Source organism: Puntigrus tetrazona, chromosome 2, assembly GCF_018831695.1.
Source record: "Puntigrus tetrazona isolate hp1 chromosome 2, ASM1883169v1, whole genome shotgun sequence".
NCBI classification, from domain to species: domain Eukaryota; kingdom Metazoa; phylum Chordata; class Actinopteri; order Cypriniformes; family Cyprinidae; genus Puntigrus; species Puntigrus tetrazona.
In genome coordinates, this window is record NC_056700.1 from 121,023 (window position 1) to 133,254 (window position 12,232).

General features: G+C 34.2%; 1 pseudogene; it reads left to right on the forward strand.

The window, feature by feature from the left end:
• The first annotated feature begins 233 nt into the window (after positions 1-233).
• On the forward strand, positions 234-4,053 carry LOC122360701 (annotated as a pseudogene).
• Positions 4,054-12,232: the final 8,179 nt, after the last annotated feature.

A 12,232-nucleotide genomic window follows, 5' to 3' on the forward strand; every position in this document is an offset into this window, starting at 1 on the left:
AGTAGCAGTGGGATCTAATAAAAGGTAATAAGAAACACATTTTACTTCTGCTAGCACTTGCCTATATTTATAGGTTTAACTGAACTTTAATTTTACTTTCTAAGTCGTTGAACAACGAGGTTCGTTCTGTCATTTCTGTTGATACGCTTCATCGAACGCCTCAGAGAGTTGTTCTACTGATGATTTGACGTTGCCTCTGGGTGATGTTTTTTGCTGTACTTCTTTCGTTGGCCATGCGAATCCTCTGTTTGGCGACCACGTTGCAGACGCTGGTGGGTTGTGAAAGTGAGCTGAGACGGTCACAAATATGACGAACGCAAACCAGTGAGGATGAGGAGAAAACTACGTCGATTTTTTGCTCCACGTACCACTGATCAGCGCTACGTACTCGGAATGTAAGCTCCGCCCACACCGGAAGATCGTAAATGACTGACTTCTGACCGCCCAGCTTTTTAAAAACGCTGTATGTCTGTATCTGTAATGTATCATAGAAACCGATTTAAACGTTTATATTGATAAAGACCTTAGATATAAATTTTGGCTTCTTGCACAATGTCTGTGATGTTCTTTTATATTTGTGTGTCTACTTGGATATATAGTTTTGGTTAAAAACTGCCAGTAGTGTAACATTTATTCTGCAAATAGCAAGAAATTGTTATTTTCTACTTGAGATCGTCCAATGACATGTTTAATATATATATATATATATATATATATATATATATATATATATATATATATATATATATATATATATATATATATATATATATATATATATTAGGAGCGATTAAAATAGAATATATTTAATACAGTTATCCCCTTTAATTTTCTTCTTATTATACAAAATCTATTAGTCCCACTGCTATTGAAATTATTTTACAAAAGTCCAAGATAAAAGGTTTTTCGTTAAAGTTGGGAGGCTTAAACAAAGCATAGCTCAGTCGCTTCTACCTAAGATACATAATTGTACCCTGTTTTTTCACCACTCCTCAAGAATGACAGTTTACAGACTTCTTCAAATATTTTTTTCATCCTCATCAAAGACAAAACATATTTATATACATATATAAATATTTATAAAGACATATATATACATATTTAAACGGAGAGATCTTAGTCCAAAAATGTAACAAAAAAAAAAAAAAAAAAAAACTTTAAGACAATTATTTACAATTTTATTTTTAAACTTGCTGGCTTTGGATTTATGTTTGTTAATAGATATTTGTGGGGAAGAAACTAGAACCATTTAATGTTTATTATTTAAAGATGATATGGTACAGATTATTATTATTATTATTATTATTATTATTATTATTAATAATATTATTAATAATAATAATAATAATTATTATTTATTATTATTATTATTATTATTATTATTATTATTATTATTATTATTTATTTTCTATGAACGGGTTCCGTTGAAACGTTCTTCGTCGAAATGTGTGACCCTACATCAAGCAGTCTCTAACCAATCGCAGCGTGGCTTCCTGGATTACCTGTATGAAATTTACTACACCACTTCCTGCTTTCAGTTCACTTAACAATCGTCGTGGGAAGATGCGCGTTAATTTCCTCGGTGGTAATATTAGGCCTGTTTTCTTTACAGTGCCTCTGCGGATAACAGCGGCGTAAAGAAAATGAAGGTTCAATTTACACGGGTCCACTTCTCAAATTCCAGACGGTGAGTGAGTTTGTATATATCTTCTTGTCGTCGGTCGGTGCGTCCCCGGAACAGGCTGACTGGTGTATGACATTGAATGTGTTGATAGGTTCGACGTAATTAACCCTGCAGAGGTTTTAACCACGCGTACTAGAAGTGTAATGTGATAGAAGCGTTAATTTGTCTCATATGGCGCAAAAAGTAGTCAATCTCAGCAGGATGTTATAATTTACCTGGTAATCCGGGTGTTATGGAGCGCTGTCATTTGAGGATTAGCCCATTAGTAGTATATGTATGCGTGCTTGCACTTAGTCATTTGAGACGCTGCGCGTTTAATAATGGCGGCCTTTATGGATTCGTAAAGCCGAACTGAGACTGCGGTAACATCTGCTCCCAAATGGTACGTGATTTATCATAATCTGAAATGGAAATCAAACTCTGTATTAATAGTCGTATTTCACGCCAGCTTTTTGGTTGGAACCAAAGACTCCAAGGTGTGCTCTTCATCGTCTTGTTTGTTTTCTGCAGTGTCTCCTGAGGATACAAGCGGGTGTTTGAGGAGTACACGCAGGCTTTGTACCAGCGGTACTCTAGACATCCGCATAGAAGGAGAAAACTACCTTCCTCCGCCTATCTACAGGTAATCCCTTTACAAAGCATTTACATGTCTTCTGTCCTCATGGCTACGACGCGATCGCCTTGTTTTCCAAAAGACGCTGCTTGTCAAATGTTTTAAAACATAACGAGTCCCTACTGCTCACAAAATCTGCTTTTATGTGCTTACAAATAGTTAAAACACCAATATTGTGAAATGATTACAATATAGAATGGCTTGTTTTGTACTGTAATATGTTTTAAAAATGCCATTTATGTATTTGACAGCAAAACTGATTTCTTTTTAGCATCCTTAGCTCCAGACGCCAGGCTATAGAAATTATTCAATATGCTTTATCAACAAAAAACGTTGTATGACGAATCACTTAATATTCAAGACACCATGATATGAAAATTTGAATGCATATTTATCTTATGAAGAAAAGAACAAAAGGGCCGTGTGTGTGATGTTGTTGGTCATTTAGTGTTTCTGTAAAAAAATAAAATAAAATTATACTACAATAGTAATACTACTAATTCATCTTGTGTATTTGTGTATGAAATATTAATTTATATAGTGTCCTTTTTTATTTTCTCCTCCAGGCACATTGCTTCCTTTCTGTCTATGTTTAAGCTTCGTTGTTAATTGGTGTGATCATTGTGGGCAAGGATCCATTTGCTCTATTTGGCATGCAGTAGCTCCAGGTCTCTCTGGGTTTGGAGTCAGGAGAATAAGGCAAGACTTCAGACTTTTCATTTGGTGGTTTAGGGTTGCAGCCGTGTTTGAGCTACTACGCTCCAAATACAAACTTTTCCCCCATGGAGCCTAATTAGTCCGTGAATTTGTCACCTCAGTGACGCTTAGGTTATAGGAGAAAATGTAATGCGCTATAGGGACCAAAGAGCAAGCTCTCGTGTTAATGTTCACCTGAAATGTAGCTCATCAAAGTACAGAAGAAAAGTGTTAACCTTTAGCTTTCTTTGATTTTTTGTGCTTCAGTTTGAGAAATAGCCATTTACAAACCATTCACAAAAGTCACATGCAAACAAACTAGCTGCAGAAATGCTTATTTAATGTTTTTTATTTTTTTAGATATATGCCTGTGTATGATGGTGTTCTTTCTTCAGCAATATGATTGAAAAATCAGTGTATGTCTACAGGTGCTTTTGGAAATCACGCCAATGGTAAGTGTAAGAGTATTTAAATTATGTAAATAGAATTTGCATTTTTATATTTATGTAATATGTTTACTTTATAAGAACAAATAAAAAGTTAGTTATTAATCTTATTTGTGGTATGTATATAAGTCTACGTAGTATTTCACCTTTTTTTCTTAAATTGAGGTATTAACTGAATGATTTTATAGTTTAGAAAATCCTTGTTATTACCAAATATAATCAACAATCCATTTTTTTTTTTTTTTGAATAGCACATAGAAAATGTGTTATGTAAGAAATTATTAAAGCATAACATTTAGAGTTACTTCATGTCCATTAAACATGCTAAGCATACAAGTTTATTGAAGCTTTAGGAGGAGCATGTGGGCGTAGCCTAATTCGATGGCTTAGTCTGGCGGAAGTTAGCAAATGGTATGGTTACATCGCTGGGTAACGTTATTTTGGGCTTTTTTTTTTTTTTTTTGGTTAGATGTTCCAGTCTGGTCTGCTGAGTCAGGCCACCCGCCTTCCATGCAGCAGTTAGTCCAAATTCTGAGAATGAGATGAAGATGAACGTGGCTACATGGACACACTTTCACACAACCATCGCCATAACCTTGCCTCTGATTCACTGAACGGAGCCGCATTTAATTCTCCATGTATGTTTAACCATCATAACACTACCAAGTATTAAACAATGTTATTTCAAAATATATTTTTGTACAAGGCCATGATCCGCGACTGACATGAAATGCTCTTTTCTTTTTAGTTTTATTTTTACATATTTAAAATATTGTCTTTGGTTTTAAAAAAAAAAATTATCTGTAATGCACTAGCTTTTTACACAAAGATAGCCTTTAGGTGCTTACATAAAAATAGCTACTACTACTATCTATAGTGTGTGTGTGTGTGTGTGTGCTGGTATTTGTGGTTTGAGGACACAAGTGTTTATAATGACACGGGTAGTACAACGTAAACATCCAGTTCCTGTGTCTCGTGAAACAAAAAGGCTTTTAAAACTAATCTAAACAGTGTTTTGCGTAAATTCAATATTGTGAGTAGTCCCTATAAACCGTGTGTGTTTCATAGTATTGTGTGTGTGTGTATACAAATACAATCCATACACACACATTAGTATTCAACTAATATATTTCTAAGTGTATCAAAACCTTTCAACAAATGTGTCCTTTTCTTAAACAGCAGACATACAAAATATTATAAATTAAAATAGGTGTTTGTTTGTTTGTTTTTAACTTTAATACATCAGTGTCATTTATTTCTGAGATAAACATTATTCCGACCTGTAGTGTCACATGATATTTTTGACAAATCACAAAATGTATCTTATTTTATAGTAGAAAGTTCTAAAAGAATGCCATTTATTTAAAATACAACGCTTTAAATGGCATTACTGTAATGTTTGATGCAATCTCGCCACAGTAAGTTACAAAAATAAAACTTTTTCACACAGCAACTACACAACACTAAAACTGAAAAAGATATTTAATTAAAATTTTTACGATTTAACACATCTATTAATCTGTGTAGATGACAAATGTGTAGCTACTTTTTTTTTTTTGTACAGTCAAATATATTAATATACATTTTTATGTGCAGTGTTAAGGTGAATTAAAGAGTATCAGTGAGTTCAAGCAGATGAATATAGCTTTTTCCCTTTTTCGATGCATTGATTTACTTTTTTTCCACATTGTCTTTCAGTTCTGCGGTGAAGCTCTCCTGCGTTGTAAGGTGACGTTTATGAAGGTTTGCGCTGAAAGTAGAGACTCTACTAGCGCACGCCAGATGTCCTTGCGTTCTCCTCAACGTGCCTCTCGAGATGCATCACCAACAGATGCTGGTGTGGGATCTACGGCAACAACAGTGGCCATATAATTAAGATCGCATCCCATCTCTTGTGCAGTAATAACCATTTGGTTCTGATCACAATGACTCCGATTTTCATTTTAGTTCAGATGGCTCAGTCAACAGAATTAACGATGGCATATATATATTTTTCCACATCATACTGTATGGCTAACTCGGCATAATGCTTTATTTAGTAGATGTGAGAAGCTCCTAACTTATACATCCAACCCCCAATCATGATAATTTAACAACTAAGTAACATTATATTTCTGAGCCTGGATTTTATATTGCTTTGTATAGCTTTAAAATGTTTACTAAAAGAAGAATAAAATGTAATACTAAATATTGTTGTTCTTTATTATGTGAACAGACTTGCAAATGCTTTTACAGGCTTGGGGGGAGGGGAGGGAGATGACAAAAGTAACATGGTTGCAATCAAGGATTGAAATCATACTATTAGCCATTTACCACTAGAAAATGGCTTTTATTTTTTATTAAACATGCTGTGAAGTGTAACTGTTCACCCATTTGTCGCGTAATGTCATTAACCTAGTCCAGAATAGGGTCTATTTCTGGTCTTACCCAGATCACTTCAGGTGAAGAGTCTTATGTGCTTATCAGCATCTAGAATCCTATTCTGAACTGAGATTCAAATGGTTTTTTGTGTAATGAAGGCTTTTGATTATTGAAATGCACGATTTTCACTGAACACCAGAAGGTAAACTACAGTCATGTCTGGTTCGACAAATTGTCAAGATTCAGCATTACGATTGGCCTGACTACCTATCAATCAACTTTTATTTAACAAATATAACTGTCACTGAGGCAGACCATATGCCAACATGGCTGAGACTCATTGCTTTGGATGTTAGTGTAAGAGCTGAAATAACTCCCTATGCAGATTTTTTTTAACTGTTTCTAGCTGGTTGAGTGAAGCTGCCATGTTTGAGAATTTTTTTAATCGCAAAAATTCTTTAGTCAAGTAAAATTACTCCAGCATGTTTTGCATACTTCTTTCAGCATGTGGGTTCATGGACAGGCCTGCAGACAGCTCTGGATGAAGGCTTTGTCTGGCTCTTCCACATCTGTACTCTGTGGCTTAAACTCCTTAACCTCGCATCAGCGAGTGGAGGAAAGGTGGAGGTCTGACCCGCAGGTGTGTTGCTGGGCTGATGGGAAGGCTAGGCACTGCTGTAATCAGATTTCAGAGCCATGTGGGTGCTTACCCTGCATGCCAAAAGTACCAGTTCCTTCTTACACATGAGGACTTGAGGAGGTATGTTGTGTTCTTTGGACTATAAGCAAAAACATGGCAGACACAACATTTAGCTCTATAGAATTTAGTAGCAAGTGTGAAAAAAAGTCTTTAAATTGAGATCCGACTAAAAAGATAACACTTGTGGGCTTTCTTACCAGCTCACAGCTCCTCACTTTGAATCTGGCTTGCTGTCCAGAAGCAAGAAAATGACACAAACACCAACTGTTGCCTGCAAGAACTCGCACTCCTACGTTTCTGCTGAGTGACAGAAAGAGTGGTCTCAGGGGTGTTGGTGTTTGAGCCTGGTCCGTCCAGCTCCATGATCTCATCCTTCTCCCGCCTTCATCTAGACTCCGCCACCCCAAGCATCCATACTCAACCTGTTCAGCAGAAAACAAGAGCTACGCAGTTATGTCATTTGTAGTACTATACCTTTATCCAGAGGGCTTATTAGTTAATAATAGTGCTGTCAAGTGATTAATTTGTAATTAATCGCAAACTAAAATAAAAATGTTGTTTATATGACATATGTGTACTGTGCATACTTATGTATAAATAAAAAAATAAATTAAGAAAAATGTTGTTTATATATGAAATTTCTAGCTTATACATGTAAATATCAGTCATAAAGTTTTGTCAAAATATACAATATATGCATAATATATACAATGGACACACATTATGTAAACTAAGAATTTTTATAATACTAAAATATATATATATGTATATATATATATATATATATATATATATATATATATATATATATATATATATATATATATTTATTTATTTATTTTTATTTTCTGAAATCAATTGTTTATCCTTGTTGTTTCAAATCAACAAGTCTCACCCTTGTTCATCTCCACAAATATATATATTTTTAATTCATTTATTAAATGAAAATAATAAATATAAAACTTTTTAACATTTGACCATTTGATCTCCTGTTCACTTTATTTGATGTGATGTGCATTGATCAATGTTAAATAAATACCTAAATTAATATCTTATAAAGTGCTCTGAATATATCATATAAAAGTCTCTTGTATTCAAGCACTTGAAAACATTTTTGAAAAATGTGATTCATCAAATATTCTTGTACTTTCAAATAAAAGTTTGATCCACCAAGCACTGCCTCTTTTCTATTTTCATTTGTGTTTCAAAAAATCACCTTAAGTCTCATAGGTTTGGAATGACATAAAGTCATTAAATGAATTTTAACAAAAATGTATGAAGAAATTACCATTAACACTAGATTAAATGCCATATGTTAAAATGAAATGACTTAGTGTTGCTGTGCTTAGATTCTGGATCTTAGATCTTTAAATACAAATCTGTTTCTGTATAGACAGGTTTTAAACAAAAATAAAATAAAAGTGTTCTCTGCATTAGTGGCTGTAGTAGAATAAAATATATAGACTAAACAATTTTTTTTTTTTTTACATACTATCATCAATTACTTCACCCTCATGTGACTTTAAACCTGTATGACTTGCTTTCCCAGATATGTTTCTCAGAAATGCTGGTAAGCAAAACATTTCTCAAAATATGTTCTTTGATATTCCATACAGTCGAAAGAAAGAAAATCCTACAGGTTTGGAATGACAAAAGCGTGAGTAAATCTTCATGAAATGTCCATATTTGATCGATCTGCTGCTTTAAGCACTTCAGACTGTCCTGTCTCTTCGATCAATAATCAGTCCGCTTGAGACACTGAGATCTGTTTCAGCGTAATAGCAATAAACCCTACCAAATGCTGCCGCTATGGTAACAAGTGGTTCTGCCATTAGACTGAAAGAGGGCTCTGACTGGCCAGAGAGGAGACGGCGATCATCATGTACAATACAGATCCTTTCCTTCTTACTGCTCAGAATGATGACAGCTAAGTTTCCTGAGGGATAGCTTGTAGCTACGACAATAAGGACAAACACCAGCAATCGATCAAATCCATTTTCAAATCACTTTAAAATCATCTACATCAAGTATCATCTTATCATCTTACATGTTAAGTATCATCTTTGATACACTAGGTTTATACGTCTCATGAGACATTAAACATCAGAATTTGATTCAGAGAACCAAATGAAAAAGTGCTATTATTTGTGCCAATATTAAGATAATATCAAAATAAGGTGCAAATCTGATCCGATCACATCTTTATAACAGTATAGCATATTACATAAAATGAAAATAAATATCAGTTGTCACTCTGTATCTTATATCCGCCAATAAGTTTTATTAATATGCTATTTAAATGCTTTGTTATATGATTAAAGCCCTGTTTTTATGATGGCCGGCAAATAGTTTGCAACCACTTTTAGTAAAGTCAATGAATATTTTTTTTCAGTGTATTTCAATGCAGTTGCATTATGTGTATCAAAAACAGAGCATAAAAACAACAACATTTGTGCCATTGTGTATCATGACCTCCACAAAAACCTGATGTACTTGATGTGCATGATTTAAAAAAAAAAAAAAAAAAAAATCACACATAGAAGTAAACCTAAATGGCTCCGGCCCAGTAAGTGTTCATCTTAAAATATTACAATATAAAAGCTATTCTTACATATACTTTACATATGTAAGAACCTAAAAGAGGGACATTATATACTTGTACTTAATAAAAAATTATGAACTATCAATCATATGACATGTAGTAGATTGTGTAAACAGGTTTTTAACAATTACTGTACAGTAAGATTTTAGGGTTAAGTAATAGTGAATGAGTATATACAGCCACTTTCACACAGTTATTGCTGCTAAAAATGAATAAAAGGTAATATTGCTGCATTCGCAAAAATAATAAAAGGATACAAAACTTGTGCAGAAGCATCTGGAAACACAGTGAGAAATTTATCTCCAAGTTATAGTACTTCTCCAAGAAACCTGAATTGTGCTGAAAAAGAGAACAGAGCATTCAGAGAGTTCAAGCGCATGATGACAGAAAGTGTTGATAGAAACACAGTAAAATTATGGGTAGTTACCTGGTGATGAGTTAAACTGAAATGAATTGACCCCAGATCAGAGGACACATGTGTCCATTGTCCAGAGGCCTCTGTCCACATTCATGTACTCTTTAACTTTCTCATTGGGTGGACAGTTAGAGAGCCAAAACTGATGACTGTTTTATCATGGGGCACATCTGAGGAAGGAACACACAAAATTCGTGAAACACTGAATACATGTGGGTGGCCCTTATTTTTACACTTTCAACAATTCTCAGTTTTAACCCACCTAGTCAACTCTCCAAACCAAAACAAACCAAATTTCTGCTCAATAAAGCCTTAATTGTATAAATGACCATATACAAAACCATTATAAACTGTGAATTAGGTTCAAAAAGAGAACGAGGACAGTGTTGCTAGTTTTAAAATGTTAAAATCTGTTTAATTGTGTTGATAGCCTTGTAGGCAACGTTGGGCTTTAGTTTAATTCAGTTTAACTCATGGAACTCTCCCAAACTTCTCTATTTTGTTTTCTGTTCATTTACTGTCCTATCAAAGTGAAAGCATAAACGGCAAAAATCTTAAAAGTCTTAAATCTTAAAAAGGTAAATTACTAAGGCTTGAACCGTCTTGTTATAAATCTGCCTCTCTAACCATTAGGCCCTGACTTCCCCTCAATCTCTGATATTAATAATTTTATCAGGACAAAAACTTGTACCTGTTACCTGTTTATTGAGTATGCCCTACAAATTATTTGTATGGTATTTTGCATACATTGCATACTTTTAGACGGAAAAAAAACAAAGTGGTGAGAGGTTAACATTTCCAAAAATTGTATAATTATTGTATAAGGGTAAATATATTTTTTTTTTGTTAATGGTCCATCCATAGGCATCCTGTCCAACGCATTATGTGGATACTCACTGCTGTGTGATGCCAATAAACTGGAATGAGCATCTCTTTCTATATCTCTGCATCTCTCTTTGCTGCTGTCTGAAACTAAGCCAGAAATAACAGCACAGTAGTCCATATGCCAGTATGTAAGATATATATATATATATATATATATATATATATATATATATATATATATATATATATATATATATATATATTCCTGTGATGGCAAAGCAGAATTTTCAGTGGCCTTGAGACAACATTTTAAGGAAATCTTTTAGGTTTATAAATTTAGTTTACCATCTTCACTGTCACTGTCAATTCAATGCATTTTTTTTTTTTAAATGATGCCATAAGTTTATTGTACAACACAAACCTGTGTTTTCCTCTTCTTGTGCTTTATATTGTAGTTCTTCGTCACAGTAATGAAAGGGTCATCTAGTCGAGCAGGTCCATTAAGCTTTGTATCAAAACGCTTCATAGCTAGACGCTTTTCATGGACCACAATCTCAAACAGCTCTCTGTAGTTCTCACAGCAGAAGTCCTAAAGTCAAATTAGCCAATAATAAAACTCAAGGTGCTGAAGCAGTAAGAGTTAAGTGCCGACTGCATCATTTCTCAAGAGACGAACCTCTCGTGTTTCTACATAAACTGGATCCAGAGGCGGCCAAGCTCTCGAACTGCAGAACTGACAGCATATCGGAGAGTCCAGTAGCTGTTGGGGCTAAGTAAAACAAGTTATTTATTAAATCTTAGAATTTTACCACAACGGTGATCGAATAAATGGCTACCTGTGGACTGTACGTCCCTTTCCTGGGACTCTCTTTTGTATCTTAAAAATCCTGGAAGGCCACGACAGAGATCTGGTGAGGATCCCAATGTCTGGAAACACTCCTGCTTCATCTGCTGGACAGTACAGAAAACAAAACAAAAACTACCACACAAAAAAAATCAAATCCTGTTTTCTTGTTGTGTACAACTCCAATATTATTGATGTTTAATTCTATGATTTAAGCAGGTTTTATTATAATTATACAATCATCTAAAAAAACCTTATGAATTATATTTTTGATTTTTTTAAGTGATTTGTGTAAAAAAAAAGAAAGAAAGAAAAGTCCACATTTTCACAATGTAAAAAGACTTCAATATCTGCAAATATCATACATGCTTCTTACATGATCAATGTAATTTAAGAGTGTTCCGACTCTCTGAATCTGCGGCATCCAATCAGCATCTGACAAAGTGAAAAACAACTATACTATAGATGCAATTCTTATACATGCTATAGTATTTTCTGACTGTGATACACATTGTATTGCACAGTATAACCATTTTAGTTAGGTGCCCTAAAATCAGAATATCGTTAAAACTCTCAATCATATTACATTGATGACTTCTAGATCACAGAATAAAAAGTTTATGAACTTTCACTCTAAAGAGGTTCCGCAAAACACGATAAACTGATACGCCACCTTGCTGAAACGTCCTCTTTGATTTTCCATATTCCTGGGAGCATGTGTTCACCATTCCGTCGATCTGGATTATATTTTACCTGCAGCTACTCGTCAACTCTCTAGTAGAGAATATGTAAAATGGGATGCATTTCATTCCTCTTTCACATTTTATCTTCTGAATGATGATCAAACCCGAGGTGAGGAATGTTTAGACTGTTTTTAAGACTGTGGATTGTTCCACAGCAGTGCACTGAAGGTATTTACCCAGCGCCGTGTTGATAGTATCCATGGATATTTGAGAGCTCTTGGGGGGAGTTGTCCAGCCAGTAATATCAAACGCTGTGGGAGACCGTATAGCGTTTAGGCATATCTGAGGGTCAGAACAGAAGCG